Here is a 12,537-nt window from a genome sequence, read left to right as displayed (position 1 = left end):
GCTTGATTTCGGTGATATGGTCAAATTAGATGGCAATTTGTTTTGTGTTTGAAGATTTATTACATATTAGGGACAGTTTTGAATAGGAAAGTCTAGTTCAAAATGTTGTATTTATAATGAGGAAACATGGTGTTTACTTAGTTTCCTTTTCTATTTTCCCATGGATTGGACTATGCACAAATTTCAACCTAGCACTCAACATAATGCTGAATTATCATTCCTTCCATTAATATTTACCTAGGCTTTGCTGCCAATTTCATGTGATGGGTCCACAGTTCTCAAACTCAGAGGGGTGTTGTGGGATATTTTAAAGTACTAACTCAAGGTAGTTTTGATCTAGAGCTGATATGAAGAAATTACGGAAAAAATTATGGAACCTGAACTGACAAAGTTTGAGATAAGTTATCATTGGTGGGATAGATAAAATGTCTTCATTTGATGTGTGGGAACTCCAAATGGAACAGTCTTTGTGACCATCAACTTTTAAGTCCATCCTGTTGGGTGGGGGGAGGGAGGGAGGGAGGAATACATGGTCCAAGGATACTTCTTCCAAATTCCTTCACCACATTGCTCTTGTTTGTTCTCCTTCACATCTCTCAGGCCTTATGAACACAAACTGCTGATCATCTGATACAATTCTGACAATTTCAACCTGCAGCCATGTACGTACATCCTAAAAACTAATTAAACAAAGTCATTCTCCTATGTAGATCACTTCCCCCACCAGATTGAACAGGAAGCATGAAGTGCTCCCACTTCCTTCATTGCAGTCCTAAGTGGTGTGTGGAAAAGGAAGACTTGTAGACTTTTTAAGCTTTTCATTTCCATGACGACCACTGGGTTCTCTCTTTCCATGTTTGATGTAACATTACAAGACTAATTCCAGAATCCACTGTATATAGCAGAGGACTTTTAAGTGAATTAAGAACACTGCAGTGCTCTTAATTTCAATTGTTTGTTCATTTGGACAGTTTCCTCTGGAAGGAACACCACTATAGCATATGCATGCATAGTAACATGCAGACAAAGAGACCACTTTCTCGGTAAATGGTAAATAATCTAAAAGAGAAAAAAATGGTGCTTGAAAAATCCAGTTAACCTGAATCTCCACCCAATGGGTCTTTCAAACTTGGCAACAGTTTTTCATAGTTCATGACCACTGGAATGATCCTTTACCTAATGTATTTGCAGATTCACACTGCTATTGTTTTCAAGGGGGAAATTATCTGCAGGATTAAGCATAAACATTAAAATATCAGCAATTGCTTTCAACCAAAACACAAAATTGAGTTATTTTGCCTTTGCAAGCAATAGAAGTCATGTCAAAATATATCTTCCTCTTTCCATATTGAGGTGGATGGCACTGCCATGGGAAAAATACAAAACAGTACATTAAGAGGGAGAGATAAATTTGACTGCTCAACAGCTGAAACACTTGTTAGAGGCCTTCAAGCATCAGGATTTGAAGTTTTATTATAGCAAAATGCATAATGGCTGATCTGAATTTCCCAAATATATTTCAACTATTTGTGCCAAAGAGAAATTAATACAGTACTAATAATGCTTTATCTTTCAAGTAATGTCCTATTGCAGTGATTAAGGAAGGCTTCAGTTCCTAAGGCCCATCAAAGCAGAAGAGGATGAAATATTTTTCCTGAAGGCTTGAATATTTTTTTAAATGTCTGCATGGTACAGTAAATTTTCAGTTGACCAGGTTCAAGCCAGGCACTGTAGCTTAGTGTACATCTAGCATGTGATCTAGATTTCATTGATCATCAATTTATTTCTGTATTTATTTAGTCACCATTTGATTCTGTAGGCATTGAAGAGCTCATGATGAAGACTTCTAAAGTGAGATCATTTCAGAAGCAGGGTGGTAATGTAAATGTAATGATTTGATCTACATCACTGCCAGCTTTAAAGGAGCTTGAGTTGGAATTCAGCCCTCTGTGTCACAATCACATGTGAAAATACTTTTAACAGGCTAGACCTGAGATCCATGAGGCCTAAAGTGCTAACCCAATTCTGGGTAGCATTAGATGAAGAATTATATAACAGACATATGAAATGGGATTCCAAGTGCTTAGCTGTTTTCTTGCAGAGGTTTCATTACCCAACTAGGTAAATTCATCAGTGTTAGAAGGGAGTGGAGTTTGCTCTCGGTTCATATACTAGTGTTGATGGAGGTGATTTTGATAGTTCCTTGACTAGACAACTATTTACAGTTTGATTGTTTATCTGAGTAGATGGTTCCTAACAAGAAGTATTGTTTACTTCTTGATTGTTGGTCTAGTGTTAATCTTGATGTCTATTTCTGCTCATGTGGGTGTTGATTGCTGGTTAAAGGTAAAGGTAAAGGTTCCCCTCACACATACGTGCTAGTTATTTCCGGCTCTAGGGGGCGGTGCTCATCTCCGTTACAAAGCCGAAGAGCCAGCGCTGTCCGAAGACGTCTCCGTGGTCATGTGGCCGGCATGACTAAACACCATTACCTTCCCACCAAAGTGGTTCCTATTTTTCTACTTGCATATTTTTACATGCTTTTGAACTGCTAGGTTAGCAAAAGTTGTGACAAGTAATGGGAGCTCACTCCATTACACGGCACTAGGGATTTGGACCGCTGACCTTTCTGATCGACAAGCTCAGCGTCTTAGCCACTGAGCCACCGCATCCCTGATTGCTGGTTAGGAGGTGTTTTGGTCCTTTACCTTAATCAAGGAACCACCAAGAACTCTCTCTCACTCTGCACTGGGGAGATCATGCTCTAGCCACCCCATTTCAAGTAAGGTATGGATAGGAAGATAGCAGTTCAGATGGTAAAGGGGACTTAAGTAAAAGGATTCTGTAGGGAAAATCACAGCAATTATTTTCCAGCAACTGAGACCAGTAATAAAATCTGAAATGGAGATGGACGGTTACATAAGTTTGATAAATAAAATAATAGATGTGTTACAGCTACTTAGACAACTCATGTTTCTTTCAAGAGATTTAACCTAATGACACTTTTTGTGTGTGTGACTAAACCTCACAGCATCACAGTAAGGAAAAGGATGTAAAAATTACTCTGACTGTTCCCTTGATGTTATCAGAGAAGGTGTGGCCTTTTTTGATCTACCTACCGAGTTTAATATGCTTCCCAGAGATGCCAATTAATTGGTTAATCAGCATAGGTGCAAAATCCTATCTTGGTTAAGTATGGATGTAAGGATTTATAAAATATCACTATATTTTTAATTTTAGTTTTCAGTACTTTATTTCTTGTCTCTCACTGGGATTCTTTTTAAAAAAAAATTCTGCTCATAACTACTTATCAAAAATCAGCAAAAGGTTAAGTGAAGATAGATTAATTTTCTTTTTTGTAGAATTCATCCAGAATAGTTGACATTTTGTTACCCTTTTAGTTTTTAATAATTCCCCTAGTTCTTTAGTCATTGCCCTCTGTGTGTTTTTTTAAATGGACTTCTATGTATAAATTAGAATGTGTAGCCATGAAATGTGTTTGGCCTCTAGTGAAGAAACGTATCACAATTTGTGACAGACAATATTCAAGCTACAAAACCATACAAACTCTAGGAATTCAATACATGTGTTTTAAAAGAGCTTAATAATTGATTTCCTATTTTTAAAATATTTGTATCAGTTTATAACTCAGAAAGGTGGATATTAATTGTTAGTTTTACAGAAGCTTTTAATTTTGTGATACTACTGATAGACAAATATTGTTCCATTATGTTTGGCAAAACTGGATTGAAACTTTGTATGTTATATTGATGGTTCCGAGCCCTGCTTGGGCATAAAGGCATTAAAAAACATTCTTGCTGTGAACACCAAATATACCCTTTTAAATGCCACAATATTATGACATCCCCAAATCTCAAAACATTTTGGCATTGCCACTAAAAAACTTGGATAATGTCTTAAAAATGTGGGATCTTACAAGGTTTTGACCATACTTTAATTTATTTTTTCATAATTTTTGTGGGTTCTCCGCACACTATTGAAAAGAAGATGTTATGTGTTAAATTGCTGATTCCCCATCTCATCCCCTCTTATAGATGGCCCTTATAGATTTGGATGGCTATGAAATAATCTCCTAAAAGACAAGGGGACAATCACAGTGCTTTATAAAAATTGGTCCGCTGAACATCAACAATATTGGTATTTACTGCAATATTGCAATATTCAATAGATTGAGGGCATTGGGCTCAAACAAAGCTTGATTTTTGAAGGAGACCAGGCTTATAGTAATAAGAATAAGAAAAGTTTTGCATGCCTCTTTAAGAGGTTAAAACTATGGATTCTTTCGAGAGCGTTAATCTAATCCAACAGTCCCCAATTTTTGTGGCTTGACGCCCCAGCTAGAGGGGAAGAGGAACCAGGCTGCACAAGCAGCAGGCTGGCCTGCAAGTGTGGGAAGAAATATCCACCTAGTTCAGTTCCAATCTGGGAGAAAGACACCAGAAACATGGAGGCTGATTGGAAAGAAGGTTTAATGATGGATCAGAACCACATGGATGGTTCTGGGCAGCTGACCACATGGAGTTGGGTGGGGGGCTTCTCTTAGATTTTGCACTTGAGCTTCCTGTTCCTGTGCAAGAACATGTATTCTATTGTCTGTTGTCAGACTGGGACCATTGTAGGGGTTATGTAGGGATCTATAGGCAAAGTACAAATCCTAAGTGTTTGTCTGAGCTAAGTTTGGTTGAGATTTCTGAGGGTGATGCAATGAAGGTGCATTGGGCAATTCCTATTGTGGCTGAGGCTTTCATCCTGTTTGGCTCTTTGGTGAGGGTATTTGCTTATCAATAGAGCTATCTATCTCTTTATCTCTTAAGTGCTGGCATCTGCTGAGGGCTATTAAGAAAGATGGGGGCTGCTTTCTCCCTCTAAAAAAAACCATGTTTCTCCATTTCTTCCTTTAAGGAAATTTAATATTCTGCCTTTTTAATATTTCCCAAAATATTTCATTCTTTTAGGAGGGGGCAGGTGCTAAGTTTCTACATAAGCATGCACACGCAGTTTAACATGCACAAGCGGAGGGCCGGTGCGCATACATATGTTGCACCACCGATTGCATGGCCCAGTTCCAAATTGGACATGACCCTGTAGTGGGCTGCTGCCCAGGGTTTGAGGACCCCTGATCTAATCTGCTATATAAACATAGAAAATAAAGAAAATAAAGAAACATGTCCCGGAAAATATCCCGAAGCCAAACTTTAATTAGATGTTGAGGTGCATCCAATTCATAGTCGAAATATTCTGAATAGCATCTGTATCATCCATTACTAATATTTTTTGCTGGTTTTCACAAACTATCCAGGTAGCGTATAACAGGTAAACCACAAATATCAAAATCACCAGCAAGAAAACGCCTTTAACGTATTAAAATAACAAAATCCTGAAAGCAATTTGCATAGCAAATTCCTTTTCTTGGAAAACCAAGGAAAAGAGACTACCCCAATTCTGAAAGAAATGTAGCTCAGACATCAGGATCTCAGGAAAATGCAGAGGGGCATTTACAATGAAGATGTTAAGGTTAACTTACACACTCCTTTTCCCTCAAACTAACTATTGACCTCACCCCATTCCTCAGAGGTCTGTAAGGGGTGTGCATAAGCGCACAATCGTGCCTACCGTCCCTGTCCTATTGTCCCCATTTATTTGTACCTATATCTTGTATTGATACATCTGTTATTCTTATCTCTATTATATTGTAAGCAATTGCCTAATCATAACAATAACAATAATCCTCATGGCTCCACCATTTGAACCATTCTGCATACACTTTTAGAAACATGTTTCAGCATGAAAAAAAAACCCCACAACTTTCTAGGTATCAGTCACCAGCAGGATTTAGGAAAAGAAGAAATGTGAACGGCTTGAAGATCTTGGGTGCAAGCCAACTTCTGGGCTGCAATTTGCGTGTTTGGGTCTTTGCTATCTAAGCCTACCTGAGTCTTACTTTCTCTACTGTTTCTCCTGATCAACAAGGATCTAGCAGAGATCCTTTGCTCTGAGCAAGTAGCTGAATTAAAAAGAATGAACTTTTGCAACACAGAATAACAACAGCACTTAGACTTATATACTGCTTTGCAGTGCTTTACAGCCCTCTCTAAATGGTTTACAGAGTCACCCTATTGCCCCCAACAATTTTGGGTCCTCATTTTACCGACCTTGGAAGGATGGGAGGCAGAGTCAACCTTGAGCCTGGTGAGATTTGAACTGCCAAATTGCAGGCAGTTGGCAGGCAGCAGAAGTAGCTTGCTGTTCTGACCCAAACCTTGTTCCAAGGAAACAACCACGAAACAGAGGTAACAGCAAAACCTTTTAATGATTCTTTACGAATTCCGTTCCTTCTCAGTTAAAAGGCTGTTTCAAATTAATTATCTCTGATAAGAATGAGCCTTGCCAAGGTGGTGCAAGGCTGCCAAGAAGACGTGATCAAGTTACTAAGAAATATTTCAAACACAAAGCGTCTCCAAACACCAACCAAGATATTCTGAACATCCATAAGTCTTGAGTGCAAAAACTTCTTTGCTTCCTGCAAAGAACTCCGGTTTCTCAGCTGACTTTTATCTCTTAAGGGAGGGGCCATTACTTTGCAGCTTTACTTCTGAGTCGCCTGTGCTGCTGCAGCTGCTTTTTTCTTTGAGCAGCTCTGCACGCACGCACACTGGGCACAGGCTCCTCAGGAACCTCTTTATCACTGCTGCCAGCCTCCACAATCTCCGAAGGCAGCACTCCACTCCCTGGTGGTCCTGGCCCCATCCCTGAATCATACACCGGCCCCTCAGCTGAGTCGTCGCTCTCCAAGACTTCAGCCATCCGCACCTGCTGCCGATGAACCACAACACTTGCAGTACTGCATTCTAACCACTGCACCACCGCAACCTTTCCAACGGCTTCATAATGGCAAGATAATGAAAGAAAATGTGGTAAGTCAAGGATGGAGTAACAACTCTTACAAGACAACCTTATTGATTTATTCATTTAGCATATGGCACATGGATAAGAATCTATAGCAGGAGCTTAAAAGGGGCTTTTTTACCCTGTCTTGTTCCAAGTTAACACTATTAGGAATGCATGTTGCCTGGATTTACATATACTTGACTTGGGAAGAGAGTCCTTGATTTCAGAAAGATCAATCAGATTGCAGGCATGGAGATGGATAGATGTGTGCATTTGTTTGCATTTCCATGTTATTTATTTTATTTATTTGTCAAGCAAGTATTAGATAACAGGCATAAGTATAAGCATGGTTATGAATACATGAAATGGATATGAATAAAAAAGAAACAATAGGACAGGGACTGTAGGCATGTTGGTGCACTTATGCACGCCCCCACAGACCCCTTAGGAAAGGGGTACTAATTTTCTTTCAGAGCAAACTATCTTTAGGTCACTGTTGTTGCTGTGAACTTCATGAAAATAATAAAATGCACCAAAGTTGGGAAGAATACTTGTAAGGTTCTTTTGATAGCTGATAGTCCTGGAAGGTAATCCTTTGACTTCCAGGGGAGAATTGAAGAAATAACAGTCCATTCTTATATTAAGAATTTATAACGGCTTGAATCGGTTTGCCCTATACTGATCTACAGCCTGGCTTCTAAAGATATGTCAGACTGTCCTTGCTTCAGGAAGGCAAGCAGAATGATTGTCTATGGAGATTCTCAGTCATCCAGGTCATGGCTGTTCCAAAGGTGCATTTTTCAAGAGGCAACTGGACTTTCTTGTTTTTCTTTGAAAATATTTCATTTCTCACCCAAGAAGCTTCTTCAGCCCTGACTGGATGGTGGAGAATGGAAGGGTTTATATTCCTTGCAGAAAGCTGGTCATTTGCATCCTTTTTAAAGAGACGTTGAGGCCACTCGGAGGTTTATCTGTGTCCACAGGGTCACCTGAGTAGTGCAAATGGGTGTTGAGCCTACTTGGAACTGCTGAAAGGACTGTGTGGTAGATAGATGACTGTGTTGGAGATAGATGATGTCGTATTCCTGCTCCTCTGTTAAGAGAGGGCTGTAAAGAATATAAATCCTTCCATTCCATTCCACCATCCAGTCAGAGCTAAAGAAGCTTCTTGGATGAGAAACGAAATGTCTTCAAAGAAAAGCAAAAAAGAAAGTCCAGTTGCCTCTTGAAAAAAGCATCTTCCGGACAGGCAGAGTGATCCCTAAAACAACATGAACCAGGCAGCTTGAGAGGAGGAAATTTAATAATTAGCTTTCCCCTCCTCTCCTTTTTGCATTACACTGGTTTTGCCATGTGACTTGCATCACTATGTCAGGCCAAGTTTACAAGCGAATTACAGCATCTCAAGAAAACACAATGTTAAAAACTTGCTGGTCTGACAACTCTCGGGAAAAAAAGTTCTTATGCCAAAAGACAATGTTTCTGAGAAGAGCGAGGCAGGATAAACAAATATTTGGGGGAGAGGGGGCACTTCAAAGATTTAATTCATGGAACAAACCCCACACTGGTTTTTTAATACAACCAAAACTGCCTTTTTGTATATGTCGAAAACGAGACTTCACATCTCTGCTGCTGACGTTTTAATGCAGCCACTGATCAACAGCCTGTAGTTCTGAAGGGCTATTACAAGAATGAGGTTTATTCTTTATAAAATGGGATAAATAGTAGGAACATATCAGAATAAGGAGGATGTGGTTGTTCACTGCACCTCTGATGCCTTTATAACTTTTATTTTAAGATAGATAGATAGATAGATAGATAGATAGATAGATAGATAGATAGATAGATAGATAGATAGATAGATAGATCTTTGATTATTCGGGTTTTCTCCCACGTAAAATTGGAAGTATCTAGGTGACGTTTCGATGAAGTCTCATTCATCATCTTCAGGCTTGTGTCTTCGGCTTTGTGCTTCTCTTTACTCCGAGAAGCACAAAGCCGAAGACACAAGCCTGAAGATGATGAATGAGACTTCATCGAAGTCACCTAGATACTTCCACTTTACGCGGAGAAAACCGAAAACAAAGATCCACATACAAATACCTCGAAAACCTCAGTGTATATATATATATATATATATATATATATATATATATATATATATATATATATATATATATATATATATATATATATATATATATATATATATATATATATGTTTTCTGAGGTTCTCGCGGGTATTTGTATGTGGATCTTTGGTTATTCGGGTTTTCTCCTGCGTAAGATTCAAAGTATCTAGGCAACGTTTCGGCGAGGTCCCACTCGCCATCTTCAGGCTGGTGCTTTCGGCTCAGTGCCAGTGCAAGCAGGCACTACAGACAAAATCAGCAAGATCCTCCAAAAACACAACATTAAAACAGCATTCTGCACAAACAGAAAAATATCCACCATCCTAAGAAACCCTAAAGACAAAATCGAGTTAGAAAACCAAGGAGTATACGAAATCCCTTGCACTGCCTGCCCCGCCACATACATTGGACAAACTAACAGAAGAATAAGTGCACGCATTGAAGAACATAAGAACTCAATCAAAAAAGAAGAACCAACCTCTTCCCTGGTCCACACCTCAAAGCCACAGGACATGAGATTGACTTTAAAAATACCAGAACTATCGCCAAAACTGAACACCACAGCAGCAGAATAATCAGAGAAGCCATAGAGATAGAAAAACGCCCACACAGCATGAATAAAAGAGATGACACCTCCCGCTTACCAGCCATTTGGAAACCCGCCCTCATGAACAGATGAGTACCCAACATGATAAATGACACCAGACCCACACCCATGAGGGCCACACAAGATGCCACCACCACACTTCCACGTAAAAATCAGACTCACACCCACACAGAAGATGAGACACGACCACAGACCAGAAGCCGCACTGCAGCTGCATCACTACCCACTTCAAACTCCTCTGAACCATACATGAAGCGAACTGACCCCCACCATGAAGATGTGGCACGACCACGAACTCGAAGCCAAACGAACACAGACCCAGACCCCAAACTCAAAGCCATATTAAAAACCCAAAATGCTACATCACAGCCGCTCAGGACATCACATCAGAAAACTCAAGAAATTACACCTCAAGAACTCAAGAAGTCACAACACAGCAAATGACCCAGGATATCACAGCACAAGACCAAGGATACCACAGCAATAAATCTCACAAGGTCATCACACAACCCATTACCCAAGCTGTTACTACACAGGAGGCTAATCGAAAAGAGATCAAAACACAAACGACCCAGGAGATTACAACGCAAGACCCAGGATACCACAACAAAAGAACTCACAAGCCCATCACACAACCCATTACCCAAGCCGTTAAAACACAAGAGGCTAACGACCCAGGAGATGACAGCACAAGATCCAGGATATCTCTACAACAAAAGGCCATTACACAGCCCATTATACCAACATCAACTCCATCAACCAATCAAGAGGCTGCAGCACAGCCAACCAGCCCAGCACACCATCCCCCACCACTTGTATATATAGAGAGATGGCAGCTCCGGTCACACACTGCTTGCACTGGCACTAAGCCGAAAGCACCAGCCTGAAGATGGCGAGTGGGACCTCGCCAAACGCTTGCCTAGATACTTTGAATCTTACGCGGGAGAAAACCCGAATAACCAAAGATCCATATATATATATATATATATATATATATATATATATATATATTGCTTCCATTGAAGCTGTTTCTGTGAACAGAATCCCAATAATGCAAAAGGCTGCATTTTAAACAGAATGAGATATTTTGAGCTGAAACTTCAATTAGTTCACTATCCCCAAACTCCCCAAGTTATGGAACATTAGTTCCTGACACCTGGAGGTCAAATGCAATATATAAAGCTATCAACGTTAATCTTGATGAAGTTACATTATTCTGTGCTTTCTTTTTTATTTTTAATTTTGCTCATTAAAAACCAGCAACAGCTGACGACTTTTGTCCCCAACACTGTTGGTTTGACTTTCACACAGAACTTCCAGGGTGAATTTATCCAGGTGGAAAGTTTGTTTGCACGAAGGAAGAACATTGGAATGGCGTCCACTTTGACTTGCATTCAAACAGAACATGAGAACATATCGTCAAGGATCATTGTAGTTTTAAATCTCAAAATGTGAATTAAAAGCCAGCATAAATTCCCACATGGGCTGTGCTTGTGTCTTGTGTCAGGCACAAAAGACCAGGTCTACAAGTGGAGGATAGTTTAACTGATTTATTGCTAAAAACCTCTGCACAGGAATCTTCTCGCCAAATGGTTGGCTGCTTGGAGTTTGATAAAGGTCAACAGTACTCAAGGGGAATTGGACTTGGATTGCTTGTGGCTACATAGGGATTCCAAGCTGATGGCTCATTTTTCTCTGCCCCCCACACTCAGGTTCTCCCATCTCTTGTCCTACAGTCTGTGTATTGATACAGGGAGCCATATTTGAATCAAATTGTCAATTCTGGGATGCTAGCCAATGCATTTGGTGAAATTATCTATTAGATGGGGAAAATTCTTCAGTTCTGAAATTTGGGGAATAGTCTAGGGATGACCTGGGAATGCTGGAATGTTACAATCCCTAACTATATATTATTTTGTATGTGGGGGCTACTTGGTTTTGGAGGATTCACTTCAAAAAATTGTTCTTGCAATGGCCTGGTTCAAGAGGAGATCTTGAAAAAATGCATCGATGCATTTTGCATAGCCTAATAGTGTATCTTCTATTTCTTTATCCACTTGCTTTTAAAAAAATATGGGGTGAGTCTCCTTTGCATCAATCTTGATTCTCGGTGACTTTCTTGGTATATCTCTGTAGTTTCCTTGGCAGGACAATGGAAGTAGTTTGCCATTCTGGGATTTATTTACTTATTATTATCAGCGCTGGCATTCCCTGGCGGTCTGTTATTTGTATTCTAATCAGGCCCAGGCTGCTGAGTTTCCAAGTTCAGAAAAAAAAATTGAACTGATGCTGCCCCTTGTCAAGGCTGCAGTTGTTTTAGGCCCACAAATTCTGTAGCTGGTTTTATTTTTAAGGCTGTGTGTGAGCAATCTGTTTATGAAGTGCTGAAGCTGAAGTGCTCTCTGGATGTTTGCTTGCAAATGTTTCATTGCCCAACAAGGTAACATCATCAGTTCTAGAAGGGAGTGAGGTTTGCTCTCTATTTATATATTAGCGGTTTGCCTGTCAGTGTTGGTGGGAATGTTCTCGTTGGTTCCTTGATTGGGGTTTTGTTTACTATTTGATTGTTGCTTTGGTATTAATCCCGATGTCCTTGATTAATCCTTGTTTATCTGGATATTGACTGCTGAGAGCAAACCCCACTCCCTTCTAGCACTGAAGATCTTAATTTCATGGGTGATGAAATGTCTACAAGGAAGCAACCAAGCTCAGAGAACACCCAGGACAGAGGCAGTATTCAATTTTTTTTACTACCAGTTCTGTGGGCGAGGTTTGATGGGTGTGGCGTGGCTTGGGGGGCATGGCAGGGGAAGGATACTGTAAAATCCCCATTCCCTCCCCACCCCACTAACTTGCTTTCCAGCTCCGTTCTCCTGTGAAGGGCAACCA

At 40.0% G+C, this 12,537-nt stretch overlaps 1 long non-coding RNA gene across 2 annotated transcripts in view; it reads right to left on the bottom strand.

The window, feature by feature from the left end:
• Window positions 1–12,537, bottom strand: part of LOC148130789 (uncharacterized) — a 119,386-nt gene that overhangs the window by 27,215 nt on the left and 79,634 nt on the right. The gene's annotated exons all lie outside the window — the stretch shown is intronic.

This window comes from Notechis scutatus, chromosome 4 (genome assembly GCF_049901735.1).
Source record: "Notechis scutatus isolate UNSWTSFEM ecotype Mainland chromosome 4, rNotScu1.2, whole genome shotgun sequence".
Taxonomy (NCBI): domain Eukaryota; kingdom Metazoa; phylum Chordata; class Lepidosauria; order Squamata; family Elapidae; genus Notechis; species Notechis scutatus.
The sequence above is the reverse complement of the archived record's forward strand: the minus strand, read 5'-3'. Positions and strand labels throughout refer to the sequence as shown.